Here is a 14808-nt window from a genome sequence, read left to right as displayed (position 1 = left end):
CTACACATCTCACTCTGGCTAAGAGCTCTCTGCATCCTATCCATTCAGTGATGTATTTAGTTTCCATCTACTTTCAGGTCTATGTATATAATCTTGATTTCTAATCTCCTATCTGTTTATTTAGCCACCGATCCATTAACATGCAGGTACAATTACTACCTATCACTGAAACTTTCTGAAACCCTTGTTACAGGATGACACATGGGAATGATGAATAGGAGGAGACTCACAGTTAAGAGAAAATGGAAAGGACCAATGAGAGCAGCCCAGCAGGCTTCATCCTATTGGGTTTCTCTGACCAGCCCCAACTGGAAATGGTCCTGCTTTTTGCCATCTCCATCTTTTACATCTTGACCCTGGTGGGGAACACAACCATCATTCTGGTATCTTACCTGGACCCTAAACTCCACACCCCCATGTATTTTTTCCTCTCCAATCTTTCCTTCCTGGATCTCTGCTTCACCACCAGCATTATCCCTCAGATGCTATGGAACCTTGGGGGTCCTGATAAGAGCGTCACTTACATTGGTTGTGTGATTCAGTTGTTTATGGCTCTGGGGCTGGGTTCCACTGAATGTGTTCTCTTGACTGTCATGGCTTATGATCGCTACATTGCCATCTGCCGGCCCCTTCACTATGCCATTATTATGCACCCAAGGCTTCTCAAACAATTGGCAGCTGTGATCTGGGCCAGTGGCTTCATAGAGTCCTTGGTTCAGTCAATATTGACTTTCCAATTGCCTCTTTGCAGTCACCACAGGGTGGATGATTTCATGTGTGAGGAGCCAGCTTTGATTAAAATTGCTGCTGTAGACACCACCTTCTTAGAGACTGAGCTTTGCATAGCCAGTATCCTTTATGTTATAATGCCCCTGGGTTTTATCCTGATCTCCTATGGATAAATAGCTAGAACCACATTGAGGATAAAGTCAACTGGAGGGTGGCAGAAGGTTTGGGGGACTTGTGCTTCTCATTTGTTGGTGGTAATTTTATTTTTTGGAACCATACTTGTTGTCTACATTCAGCCCAAGAATAAATATACTCAGAATCAAAGCAAGTTCCTTACACTTTTCTATACTGTGGTAACCCCAACTCTTAACCCAGTGATATACACCTTGAGGAACAAAGATGTTAAGGGGGCAGTGAGAAGGTTGCTGTCTCAAAAACAATCTTCTAAAGAAACATAAACTAAGAGTCAGCGAATACTTTTTCCAGTACTTCACCATACATTTCCATATTTCTCTAGGACCACCAAACAAGGACAGGTCCTTGCTGATTTTATTTCCCTTCAGTTGGGGAATTACATTGCTTCTTTAAGCTTAACTGGAATGCTTAACTTAAAGTTATTAAAATATCATAAAACCTCAATTGCTAATAAGTATCCTTCCTGTCTTTTGATTAGAAGATATCAAAGTGTCATAAACAGGTAGAAAAGAGAGATTTTAAATGAATTTAGTCATAGATGGAGAATTTGGCTTTCTCTATAGCAACCAAGATAAAAATTTCTTGCTTTCTGTGACTACAATAATGGCTTCCTGTAGGGTGATATGCAAACTAAAGGCAAAAAAGGACCAATTTACCTCTTATCATAAATGAAATTTGGACTTTCCCCCCAGATTTCACCCACTTTGCTAGGTGATCTTTTGCCTAATCTTGCCGAATCTTGCCAGTAATTATGTATCCTTGTCATTACCATTTTCTCCAATTTCTTACAATTTCCTCACTGTGCCCTCTCCTCACAACCCCTGCAATGGGTACCATCTTCTGTTTTTTTAGCATCCCATTAGAATGTAAGCTCCTTGAAGGCAGGGGCTATCTTCCTAGTAGCACTTAGCTTATGTTCTCTCTCTCTCTCTCTCTCCCTCTCTCTCTCTCTCTCTCTCTCTCTTTCACTCTCTCTCTCTCTCTCTCTCTCTCTCTCTCTCTCTCAGCAAAACCCTGAATTTCCTTCTTTAGGATAATAGTCTTCATTCTAATTCTGTTCCCAATAAAATGTAATTTATTTTCTATTTTTAAAAAAAGTATTGTCTTTGACGAAAGTATCTGTTTTTCCATTCCAGTCAGGACAATTGCATCTGCCATAAAATAAAACAAACTACCAAAAACTCAGTCAGGAGTTCCTAATTGCTAGAGTAATTAGTTGTGAAACCCCTCAAAATCAGTATCTAAGTAGCTCAGTTTACTCACATGTAAAATTAGAATACTAGTATTTGTTATCTTTAGTTTAAAGCCCCTTGTGAAGCCCAAATTGTTTCATTTCTTTATTTTTTAATTTTGATATAGACATGTGATTTTATGCTAGTAACATCTGTTGTAGAAATCCCTTCCACCAATCCAGACTGGCAACTTGTTTATTAAGTCATAATTTTAGACAGTTTCTTGAGGACCTACGCGGTAAATCAACTTACCCATGTTTGCAGAGTATGTGTCAGATGCAGCATTTGAACTTATTCCTTTCTGTATCCAAGTCCAGTTTTCTAACCATGATACCACTCTGCTTCTAACACAATGTCATTAAAGTGAAAATGTCTTGGAAAAAATGTAATAATATTTGAATACAAGTGGTTATTGTGAACAAGATAAAACAGCGTCACTAATTCACTCTGATAACACTTTTGTAGCAACGGCCAACCTGGAAACATAGTAATTTAAGGGATACTGATATCTGTCTTTGAGAGTTAAATGGGTCCTGGTAATATTGTGATCTCCAGAAGGAATAAAGGATTTTACTGTTACTATGATGATTAAACTCCTTCACCAATTGGTGTCCTTCTTCTTGAAGAGGACCAAAATGACACCACTATACTACAGTCAAGTTACAGGGTGTGCCATTGTGGCTGATCACATCAATATGAGATTGGAATGTTAGACCACAAGTCAGGCACAAATAGTCTATGTGAACATTTGGGGTGGATTCTCCAAATCTGTGTAGCTCTTGTTTCTTTTCAGTTACTTCAATTCTGCTTTGCTCGTAGAGCACAGCTTCTTCTCTAATGTGGGCATGCCATGCCGAGAGGTTCTGTGCTAGTGTCTCCCATGTCACAAAATCAATTACAAAGATCTTTTTAATTAAATTTATTTATTTTCAGTTTTTGACATTCACTTCCACAAGATTTTGAATTCCAAATTTTCTCCCAATCTCTCCCCTCCCCCAACCCAGGACCGTATGCATTCTATTTATCCCTTCCTCCAGTCTGGTGTCCCTTGTATTATGCCCCTTCTCTTATCCCCTTCCCCCCACTTTCCTGTAGTGTACAGGTTTACATACCCAATTGAGTGTATATGTTATTCTCTCCTCAAGTCAAATCCTATGAGAGTAAGGCTCTCTTTTTCCTTGTGACTTCCCTTCAACTACCCTCATATGGAGAAAAGTCTCATGAGTTACAAATATCATCTTTCCATGTAGGAATGTATACAATGTATACACACACACACACACACACACACACACACACATATATATATATATATATATATATATATATATATAATACACACACACACACACACACACACACACATATATATATATGTATATATATATATATATGCATGTATATATATGTTTGGCACAGGTGAGTTGAATAAGAAGGGATGATATCAAAAAAGAATCAAATTAAGGGATGAGAGAGGAATATATTGAGAGAGGGAGAAAAAGAAAGATAGAATCGGGTAAATCATCTCACATAAAAGTGGCAAGAAAAAGCAGTTCTGTAGGAAGGGAAGAGGGGTCAAGTGTGGGGGAATGAGTGAATCATACTCTCATTGGATTTTACCTGAGGAGGGAATAACATACACACTCAATTGGGTATCTTACCCCATAGGAAAGAAGGAGGGAGGAGGTAAAAAAGGGGGGATTATAGAAGGGAGGCCAGATAGGGGGAGAAGGTAATCAAAAGCAAAAACATTTGAAAAGGGACAGGGTCAAGGGAGAAAATTGAATAAAGGGGGATAGGATAGGAAGGAGCAAAATATAGTTAGTCTTTCACAACATGAGTATTGTGGAAGGGTTTTGCATAATGATACACATGAGGTCTATGTTCAATTGTAATGCTACCCCAATTAAAGTATTTAAAAAATCATAATGAGTTAGAAAACTAATAACAAAGTTCATTTAAAAGAACAAAAGGTCAGGAATTTCAAAGAAACCAGGGGAAAAAGATATAAAGGAAGCAGATTCAGTAGTATCCCACCTTATACTATATTATAAAATGAGAGTATTGTTGAAGTGTAAAATGGATTTTTCTGATAATTTTAAATTAAAATTTTCTTGTATGAATTAAACCTATGCAGTGAAAAATAAAAGGAATTAAGAAAGTTAGGGAAAAAAATTTTTATACACAATCTCTCAGAACGTGATTGGGTTGTAATAATGCAGTTGTATAGGAAATGATGAGCTGCTTGATTTAGAAAAAGCATGGAAAGACTTAGACTTATGAAACGAGATTGCATCTACCTTCAAAGAAACAGATAACAAGTGAAAATAAGCACAGTATGATCTTACATGTATGAATGCATATGTGTATATGTGTTTCATTATAGCTATGCATGTATATGCACATATATATCTATATGTGTGTGTGTACATAGAGACATGTCTATAGCTATCTGGGTTTAATTGTAGCATTGGGAGGGAGGGGAAAAAAGTTAAAAGTGCACAGCAGAGAACAAAAGAAAACCTACAAGGAACCAAAGAACAGCTTGACAGCTTTGAAAACAATCTGTAATATTTATTTTCATGAAATGGAAATTTATAGCTTTTTATTGAATCCTCTCATGTTCTGCTGTGTGCATGGCATAAAAAAAACATTAAAAAAAGAAAAGAAGAAAATCTAGCCCATAAACTGCAAGATTTCTTATGAGGTTTTAGCTATCAAATTTATATTCTCTGGTAGAGAACCCACAGGCAAGGGTGCAACCCTTTGTGGACAGAGGGAAAAGAAGGAGGAAAGGAGAGGTGAGGAGAGGAGAAAGGAAAAGGAATGAATGAAGAAAGGAAGAAAGGAAGGAAGAACCTGTGTTGCCCAACTGGGACTGGCTAGTTAGGTCACCAGTAGGACATTTGATACTACTCACAGGTTGTTCTTTGTCCTTCATTCTCAAAGAGGGCATCAGGAAGATGATGCCATGACTTTCAAGTGAACTGGATTTAATTGGGGAAGGAATATGCAAAGTCACCAGGCCCACTATCTCCTCCTGAGCCATCTGGGTCCAGTGCCTAAACATCGATCAGTATAAATGGAGATGGCACACACCCATAGGCATAAGAGAGAAGGGAAAGAACAGGTAGAGGGGTGGAGCCAATATGGCAGAGTGAAAGCAGGGACTTCCTTGAGGTCTCCTGCAAACCCCTCTAAATACCTGTAAAGAATTACTCTAAACAAATTCCAGAGCAGCAGAGCCCATAAAATGACAGAGTAAAACAAATATCTAGCCCAAGAAAGCTTTGAAGGTGAACAGGAAAGATCTGTTGTGGCAGTCTGAGAGAGGAGCTCATTCTGTGCTGTGCTGGCACAGACTGGGCCTCAGCAAACTGGGAGTAGGCCTCAGGGGACTGAATCACTGGCAGCTGTGGTGGTTTCCAGGCTTCTCAACCCATAATTGCCAATGACAATTTAGAAGGTCATCAGAAAAGGTCTGTCTGACCTAGATGAGAAAGGAGTGGGGTCTGGCCTCATCCCTAGCCTGAGGGCAGTGGTGGCAGGAGCAGCAGTGGCAGCAGTAGCTGCTTCTGGAGCTCATGGCCCACAGATAATATGAGGATCAAGCAGGTGGTCAGAGGGGGATTTCAGGGATCTCTTTGCTGGTGCTGATGCAGGATTCTCTTCCTTTGTCTTTGCTTGGATCTGGGTAACAGTCCTGGGTGGCAGTTCTTGGGCTGGAGTGGCAGAGCTTGTGGTGACTGGGGAGAGGAAATCCTCCTCACAGTTCCAAGGCAAAAAAAAGAGTGCTTATGGTCACTTACAGACCACAGCCCAGACCAGGAAAGTAATGAACATATTTTTATCTCTTTTTATCATACAATCTTGGAAGAACTAAAAATTTGCAATTCCCTAGAAATATCTCTGAAAATATGTGGACAAAACCCCTGAAGCTTGGGATGCTGGACTCTCCAGTCTGGAAGCAGAGACATACCTTAACAAAGAGCTGAAAAGTGAAGTAATTGGCTGGGAAAATGAGCAAACAGTGGAAAAAAATTAAGACTATAGAATCATACTTTGGTGACAGGAAAGATAAAAACGTACAAAGAAGACAACAAAGTCAAAGTTCCTACATCCAGAGCCTCCAAGAAAAATACGAATTGGTTGCAGGCCATGGAAGAGCTCAAAAAGGAGTTTGAAAATCAAGTTAGAGAAGTAGAGGAAAAACTGGGAAAATAAATGAGAGTAATGCAAGACAATCATGAAAAATGAGTCAACAGCTTTCTAAAGGAGACTCCCAAAATATTGAAGAAAATAACACCTTAAAAATAGACCTACCCAAATGGCAAAAGAGGTCCCAGAAGCTGAGGAGGAGAAGCCCTTTAAAAGCAGAATTGGCCAAATGGAAAAGGAGGTCCAAAAGTTCACTGAAGATAATAATTCCTTAAAAATTGGAATAGAGCAAATGGAAACTAATGATTCTATGAAAAGTTAAGAACTTATAAAACAAAACCAAAATAATGAAAGAATAGAAGACAATGTGAAATATCTCATTGGAAAAACAAGAGACCTCCAGGAGATCCAGGAGAGTTCATTTAAAAATTATTGGGCTACCTAAAAACCATGCTTTAAAAAAAACCTAGACATCATCTTTCAAGAAATTATCAAGGAAAGCTGCTCTGACATTCTAGAAGCAGAGTAAAATAGAAATTGAAAGAATCTACAATCACCTCCTGAAAGAGATCCCCAAAGGAAAACTACTAGGAATATTATAGCCAAATTCCAGTGCTCCCAGGTCAATGAGAAAATATTTCAAGCAGCCAGAAGGAAACAATTCAAGTGTTGTGCAAACACAGGCAGGATAACACAAGATATAGCAGCTTCTATGTTAAGGGATTGAAGGGCTTGGAATATGATATTCTGGAAGTCAAAGAGGCTAGGATTAAAACCAAGACTCACCTACCCAGCAAAACTGAGGTAGATATGATACACCTCTGGAGAAAAAAAAATGGGGATAGAAAGGGATACACATTTCATTCAGTGGTACATGGCACATACACAAAAATTGACCATATACTAGGGCATAAAACTCACAATCTATTGCAAAAAGGCAGAAGTAGTCATTGCATCCTTTTCAGATCATGATACAATAAAAATTATTTGTAACAAAGGACCTTAAAGAGTTAGATTAAAAGTTAATTGGAAACTAACCTAATTCTAAAGAATGAGTGGGTCAAACAACAAATCAGAAACATTCAACAACTTTATGCAAGAGAATGACAATAAAGAGGCAACATTTCAAAACTTATGGGATGCAGAGAAAGCAGTTCTTAGGGGAAGTTTTGTATCTATGAATGCTTACATGAATAAAATACAGAAAAAGCATATCACTGAAATGCACATGCAAATGAAAAAGTGAGAAAAAGAACAAATTGAAAATCCCCAATTAAATATCAAATTAGAAATACTGAAAACCAAAGGAGAGATTAATAAAATTGAAATCAAGAAAACTGATGAACTAATAAATAAAACTAAGAGCTCGTTTTATGAAAAGACAATAAAACTGATGAACATTTGGTTAATTTGCTTAAAACAAAGTAAGAAGATAACCAAATTACCAGTATCAAAAATGAAAAGCATGAATTCACATCCAATGAAGAGGAAATTAAAACAATAATTAGGAATTTTTTGACCAATTTATTGCCCACAAATACGATAATCTTAGGAAAATGGATGAATGTATACAAAAAATAAATTGCCCAGATTAAAAGAAGAGGAAATAAAATACCCAAATAACCTCAACTCAGAAAAAAAAATTGAACAAGCCATCAATAAACTCTCTAGGAAAAAAAAAAATCTCCAGGGACAGATGGCTTTACAAGTAAATTCTATCAAACATTTAAAGAACAATTAATTCCCAATCTTTGTAGACTATTGGGGAAAATAGGTGAAGGAATCCTACCAAATTCTTTTATGACACAAATATGGTACTAATTCCTAAATCAGGAAGAGCCAAAACACAGAAAGAAAGTTATAGACTAATTTCCCTAATGAATATCGATGCAAAAATTTAAAGAAAATATTAGCAAAAAGATTGCAGCAACTTTTCACAAGAATAATATACTATGACCAGGAAAGATTTATTCTAGGAATGCAAGGCTGGTTCAGTATTAAAAAAATACCAGCATAATTGATCGTATCAACAACAAAACAAGCAGAAACCATATCTCAACAGATATAGAAGAGCTTTTGACAAAGTACAACACCCATTCCTATTAAAAACACTACAAGGCATAGGAATAAACAGTCTTCCTTAAAATGATAAGTAGCATCTACCTAAAAACATCAGCAAGCATTATATGTAATGGGGATAAGCTAGATGCATTTCCAATAAGATCAGTGGTGATACAAGGATATCCATAATCACCCCAATTATTCAATTTGGTACTAGAAATGTTAGCTTTAGCAGTGAGAGAAGAAAAAGAAGTTGAAAGAATTAGAATAGGCAAAGAAGAAACTAAGTTATCCCTTTTTGCAGATGATAGTATGATTTACTTTGAGAATCCTAGAGAATTGAGTAAAAAAAAACTACTTGACATAATAAATAACTTTAGCAAAGTTGCAGGATATAAAATAAAGCAACATAAATCCTCAGCATTCTTGCATATTACTAACAAAGCCCAACAGCAAGAGATAGAAAGAGAAATTCCGTTCAAAGTTACTGCAGAAACTATAAAATATTTGACAGTCTACCTGCTAAGACAAACGCAGGACCTATATGAACACAATTACAAAATCCTTTTCACACAAATAAAGTCACATCTAAATAAATGGAAAAATATCAGTCACTGGTGGTTAGGCTGAGCTAATATAATGAAAATGAGGATTTTACCTGAATTAATTCAATTATTCAGTGCTACAACAATCGAACTACCAAAAAATTATTTTTACAGAGCTGGATAAAACATTAACAAAAGTCATCTGGAAGAGCAAAAGGTTCAGAATATCAAGGGAATTAATGAAAAATAATGCTGGGTTACATGACCTAGCCATACCAGATATTACATTGTATTATATAGCAGCAGTCATCAAAACTACTTGGTACTGGCTAAGAAATAGAATGGTGGATCAGTGGAATAGGTTAGCTATACAAGTTGCAGTAGTGAATGAATATAATAATCCACTCTTTGATAAACCCAAAGAGTCCAGCTTCTGGGTCAAGAACTCACTATTTCACAAAAACTCCTTCAAAAACTGGAAAATAGTATGGCAAAAGTTGGGCATAGACCAATATCTTACACCGTATACCAAAATAAAGTCAAAATTGGTTCATGACTTAGACATAAAAGCTGATACTATAAGTAATTTGGGAGAGCAAGGAATAGTTTACCTGTCAGATCTATTGAGAAGGGAAGAATTAATGACCAAACAAAAGATAGGAAGCATTACAAAATGCAAAATGGATAATTTTGATTATGTTAAATTGAAAAGGTTTTGTAAAAACAAAGCCAATGCAACAAAGATTAGAAGGGAAGTGGGAAATTAAGAAAGAATCTTTACAACTAGCATTTCTGATAAAGGTTTAATAACTAAAATATACAGGTAACTGAGCCTAATTTGTAGGAATACAAGTCATTCCCCAATTGAGAAATGGTCAAATGATATGAATAGGTAGTTTTCAGAGTAAGAAATTAAAGATATCTATAGTCATATTAAAAATGCTCTAAATCACTATTAGAGAAATGCAAATCAAAACAACTCTTAGGTACCTCATCTCTCCTGTCAGATTGGCTAACATGACAAAATAGGAAAATGACAAATCCTGGAGAAGATGTTTGCAAGTAATTATACTGTTACATTGTCGGTGGAGTTGTGAACTGATCTGATAATTCTGGAGAGCAATTTGGAACTATGCCCAAAGGGCTATAAAAATGTTCATAGCCCAGCAATACCACTTCTAGGGTTGTATCCTAAAGAGATCATGCAAGCAGGAAAAGGACCTGTATGTACGAGAATACTGCAGCTCTTTTTGTGGTGGCAAATAATTGGAAATCAAGGGGATGTCCATCCATTGGGGAATGGCTAAACAAGTTGTGGTATATGAATGTAATGGAATACTATTGTGCAGTAAGAAATGAGGAGCAGATGCATTTCATAATAACCTGGAAAATTTATATGATCTGATGCTCAGTGAGGGGAGCAAAACTAGAACATTATACACAATTAAAGACACATGGTGTCTATGATGAGTAACTTTGATAGACTTGGCTCTTCTCAGCAATACAAGGTTCTAAGACAGCTCCAAAAAACTCATGATGGGAAAAGCCATCCACATCCAGAGAAAGGATTATGGAGTATGAATGCAGATTGAGGCAAAATATTTGCTCTCTCTCTTTCTCTTTTTTTTTTCTTCTTTCTTATGGTTCATTCAATTGTTTATAATTCTTCTTTACAACTTGACTATTGTGAAAATAGATTTAATATGAAAGTGTCAGATTGCATGCTGTCCTGGGAGGGGGAACAGGGGAGGAAAGGGAGTTGAGAAAATTTGGAACTAAAACACTTGTCAAAATGAATGTTGTAAACTAAAAATTAAAAAAAATAAATTTAAAAAGTCAACAAAAGGGAAAAACCATGAGAAAAAAAGAAAATAGTATGCTTTGATCTGCATTCAGACTCAATTGTTCTTTCCCTCGATATGGGTAGCATTTACCATCATAAGTCTTTTAGAATTCTCTTAGATCATTTCATGGCACAGTGTTGCTATTAGTGTGTACAATGTTTTCTTGGTTCTCTTTACTTCACTCAGCATCAGTTTATGGAAGTCCATATTTTTTCTGAAGTCCTCCTACTCATCATTTCTTATAAAACAATAGAATTCCATTACAATCGTATACCACAACTTGTTCAGCCATTCCCCAATTGATGGATCTCCCTTCAGTTTCCAATTCTTGGCCACCACAAAAAGAGGTGTTATAAGCATTTTTGTATATATGGGTCCTTTTCTCTTTTTATGATCTCTTTGGGATACAGGCCTAGTAGTGGTATTGCTGGATCAAAGGATATGCCCAGTCTGATAACATTTTGGTCATAGCTCCAAATTGCTCTCCAGAATGGCTGCATCAGTTCACAACTCCAAATACAATGCATTAATGTTTCAATTTTTCTGCATCTTCTACAACATTTATCATTTTCCTGTTTTGTCATGTTAACCATGTTTTTCTTTTTCAAACTTTTCTCAACTAAGGTACCAAATTGATATTCCTAAAGCACAGGTTGGATCATGCTGTTGCCCTGCTATAATAGCTACTTTTGGGATATGGTAAAAACTCTTCTGTTCATCATTTAAAGCCCTTACCAATCTGAAGCACATATTTCCAGACTGATTTCTTCTCATGCATTCTATGCTACAGCCTATCTAGTCTACTAAACCTTTCATCACTTGCCTCTCAGTCTTTGTAAATGCTGTCCCTCATTCCTGGAATGTTCTCTCCATCTTTGCTTATCTGTGAACATGTTGTATTCCATTCGAATGTAACCTCCTTGAGGTCAAGGGCTATCTCATTTTTGTATTTGTATTCCCAGTTTACATTGGTGGACATATATTAATAAAGAACTGCTGGTTGAAATGTAATAGTTAACTTTCCATCACCTTTCTTTCTCTCCCCATTTTTTTTTCAAAAATGTAATTTTCCATACCAGAAACTGAGCAGCCCTCTAAATGCCCATTGATTTCTGGCAATCTAGGCCCAGTGATCTTTGAAGCATATTGTGGTCTGCAATGTAGCTACAACAAGAAATTCCTCATGAATTAAAACCTATCTTGAGCCAGAAAAATGACAATTTTTTTTTCTGATGTGTCTCTTACTGGAATTCTCTGGATGATTTCCTCCTTTCTATACCTTAGTCTAGCACCTAATTGCCTGCCTGGGATATCCAGGCCCCAAGGATCTTTTGTAAAGAGGGACTTTTGGAGGCAGAGCTGAGATGGTGGAGTAAAGGCTGGAAGTCACCTGAGCTCTCTCACTCCTCCAAATAGCTTTACAAATGACTAAACAAATTCTGTAGTAGCAGAACACACAAAAATGATGGAGTGAAAGAAATTCATGGGAATTCTCCAAAGGTTCTTTGATTTGATATTTGAAAATCAAAATCAAGATATTCTGGGGGAGATCCAAAGCAAACACTCAGGAAAAGCAGTGACGTGGGTGGGGATGTTAACTTTGATATGTTTCACATTTAGCAATTACTAAATCCTAGATTGAGACAGTAAAGCCATACTGATGTGATGAACAACCAAACTTGGGTAGAGAGTAATACAAGTCAGTCCATCTTCCTCTCAATTGTCAAATAAAGTATGGGGAGATTTCTCATAGGCATGTTATTGTTTGTCCTTTGTTCTCATAGAGGACTGTGACATCAAGAAGGTGATGCCATGACTTTCAAGGGAATTGGATTTAAGTGAGAGAGAGCTGTGCAAAGTCACCAGCTTCACTTTCTCCTTGGAAGCCATCTGTATCCAGGATATATATGTGTATATATACATGCATACATACATATATATATATATATACACACACAGATATGTATATATGTATATACATATATATATACATACACACACACCCTCCCCCCATATATATATATAAACATATATATATACATATATATATATATATGGAGAGAGAGAGAGGGAGAGAGAGAGAGAGAGAGAGAGAGAGAGAGAGAGAGAGAGAGAGAGAGAGAGAGAGAGACCTAGAGATGGCCTGGGATGCAGTGGGAGACCTTCGCCTTTTTAAGCTAAAATCTTCCCCAGGTCTCAGTTTGACTGAGGCAACTCCCATTCAATGATTAAGGCTAGGCAGGAAACGAGGCAGAGAATGGCCTCTTTTAGCTAGTTTAAAAATATTACTCTAGAAGGGAAAAACCCTCAGGGTTTCTGACCAAAACCAAAACAATTGCTATTTACATTCACTGTGAGCCATTAGGGCCCAAACAGTAGTTGGGACTTATGGGGACCATCTCTTAACTCACTTCTTAAAGAGGCCTATTTACTGAATGGGCATTGCCTCACTCAAAGTGAGAACTTGAAAAGACCTTAGCCTAAAAAGGCCAAGGTCTCCTACTGCATCCTGGGCCATCTCCAGTGATCCTGTTAGATATCTGGCCACTCAACCCATGGTATCATGGGGTTTGCTTTTTAAGTGTCCTTTCTGTATGTGCAATTAGTTGGATCTTTTCATTTTTTTTAAATAAAATCTGATTTTTTTTTGCTTTGAAAATAATTTTGTCCCCTTTATGTTCAGGTTTTTAATCATTAAATTTGTATTTTTCCTCCCTCTATATTCTGCTAAATTTTCATACTTGTTTGATGTAACATGCCTCTTAATTCACTGATATCTATTGTCATGAAAAAGTGCTTATTTAGTGATATTTCAAACTGTCACTAGTTTAGGTATTTTGAAGGTTTTAAGTGTTAACTTTAAGAGAGATAAAAATCGATCTATCAGAATCTCTTAGGAGTCATGTCCTAGTGGGTAGTGAAATGGCCTTGGGTCTTGGTAGAAGTCTACCTCTTCCATATACTGTCTATAAGGCCCTGGGCACCTCACTTAACCTTTCAGAGACTCCACATGAATCACAGGACAGCTGCTAATCTATAGTGGGGGTGGAAGTTTCCTCACTAGAAGTTCCATACATCAGTGAAATCATAGGTCTGGACAAAAAGAAAAAAAGGACCTCACTGCTTTTAGTTTTTGAGGATATGATTGAAGGGAATTTTCACCTTCTCCTTGACCATAATTGTTCCTTCAGTTTTTGATGACATGATAGAGATCATTGTTTGTCCACAAAGACAAAGACAGAAGTCCCTGCTGCATTTGTTTCACCAGAGGTATTTCTCCCAAGGTAGTACAAAGGAGTTCTTTGAGAGGGCTTCTCCAGAGGCCTTACCAAAACAACCAAAACCTAAGTTTTTCACTGAGCAAATTTAAGAAGCAAGTTACAAATATTCTAGTTTTTCCCATAGGTAGATTTGCAAATGCCTGTATTGGCAATGGAAATGTAACCAGAGGGTGTACAAGGGGTACATTTCTGTCTTCTACCTACAGTCATTGCAAATGGAGCTTTCCCAGGAAGGTAGATATACTGTGTCTTTTTGATACTAAGAAGGGTGAGATAAAGGGGAATAAATCCGGTTACTTGTAGAGGATGTTTTAAATGGTATTGATGCTTTACTTGAATGTTGAATACTTTTTGATGTCCCCTTCCAGTTATGAAATTCTATGATTCTGATTCCTGACTCTCAATATGAGAGGAGTTGTTAGGGCAACATGAAGGAATATGAAGCTGACTGTTGCTCGTGAAGGCTAAAATCAGCTGACCCCAGAAATGTATATCCCTACCGCCAAGGACAAGGTCATCACCCTCTTTTACACTACAGTGACTGTCATTATTTATACCTTCACCTGTACAGGATCCTAACATGTCTCTCCTTTAACACTGAAAAATAAACTAAAGCTTGGTGACGTTATTAACTTACTAAAGGAAAAATCAGTAGTAAGTAGTAGAGGATATTGTAAAATTGAGTGAGAAATTGCTGACTGCATCATAGACACAAACCAGGAATTAGAGAATAAGGATATTTAGAAACAGTGTGATGCAGAAG

General features: G+C 36.9%; 1 pseudogene; it reads left to right on the top strand.

Moving 5' to 3' along the window:
• The first annotated feature begins 242 nt into the window (after nt 1–242).
• On the top strand, nt 243–1187 carry LOC118857378 (annotated as a pseudogene).
• Nucleotides 1188–14808: the final 13621 nt, after the last annotated feature.

The sequence above is a fragment of the Trichosurus vulpecula genome, chromosome 7 (assembly GCF_011100635.1).
Source record: "Trichosurus vulpecula isolate mTriVul1 chromosome 7, mTriVul1.pri, whole genome shotgun sequence".
Taxonomy (NCBI): Eukaryota; Metazoa; Chordata; class Mammalia; order Diprotodontia; family Phalangeridae; genus Trichosurus; species Trichosurus vulpecula.
This window is presented reverse-complemented; position numbering and strand designations above follow the sequence as displayed.